This window comes from Stegastes partitus, unplaced genomic scaffold, assembly GCF_000690725.1.
Source record: "Stegastes partitus isolate 25-593 unplaced genomic scaffold, Stegastes_partitus-1.0.2 Scaffold13, whole genome shotgun sequence".
NCBI lineage: Eukaryota > Metazoa > Chordata > Actinopteri > Pomacentridae > Stegastes > Stegastes partitus.
The window spans coordinates 392,551-393,553 of NW_007577744.1; positions in this window are offsets into that span (position 1 = coordinate 392,551).

The following is a 1,003-nucleotide window of genomic DNA, read 5'->3' on the forward strand; positions in this document are numbered from 1 at the left end:
TGACTGTAAAAATCCAAAAGATCTAGTAAAAATAAAAACTATCCATCCATTATCTATACACCGGTTAATCCTCACTAGGGTTGTGGGGGGCTGGAGTCTATCCCAGCTGACTTAGGGCGAAGGCAGGTTCACCTGGACAGGTCACCAGTCTATCACAGGGCCACACTTAGAGACAGGGAACCAAACACACTCACATTCACACCTATGGACAATTTAGAATCACCAATTAACTTCAGCATGCTTTTGGAATTGTGGAAGCCAAAGAACCCGGAGAGAACCCACGCTGCACGGAGAGAACATGGAGACTCCACGCAGAAAGATCCCGGGTGTCCTCACCAGGACGCAAACCAGCGACCTTCTCGCTGTGAGGCAACAGTGCTAACCAACTGCACCACCTTGCAGCCCTAAACAAAAAATCAATATATGTGAAAAAGAAGAAGAAGAAGAAGAAGAAAGAAAGAAAAGGGATAAAAGGTATGTTTCAAAAAATAAATATAAAAAAGAAAAACTTACAAATATATATATATATAGTGTAAAAATATACAGTGCACAAAACCTTTCATATATAAAATTCAATGTAAAATGAAATATGTATACACATGTGTACTAAAATGTATACAGTTCTTAGAATACAATTCACTTAGAAGTAAAGTAACTTTTTTTTTTTTTTTAATGAGTTCTTTAAATGGAAAGTTTAAGCTTTCAGTTCAATTCATACCTTTTCAGAGGAATAACTCTTCCTTTTAAATTGGGAAACAGAGCTGCTCTGAAATGCAGCAGGTGTCTGGTCTTGAGCCACTCACGCTCCCCAGGTGTGATCTTCTTCTGTCAAACATCTGTCCAATACCCCACCTCCTCCCGTTTCATTTCTGTCCAGGTTCCTCCTCAGGGTTTCTGTGACAAACAGAGGTCAAAGGTCGGGCTGAATAATGTCAAACTCAGTGGATGTACATTTTACCGAAGCTCAATAAACGCCTCACAAGCTGCTCCGGTAGATGCTACA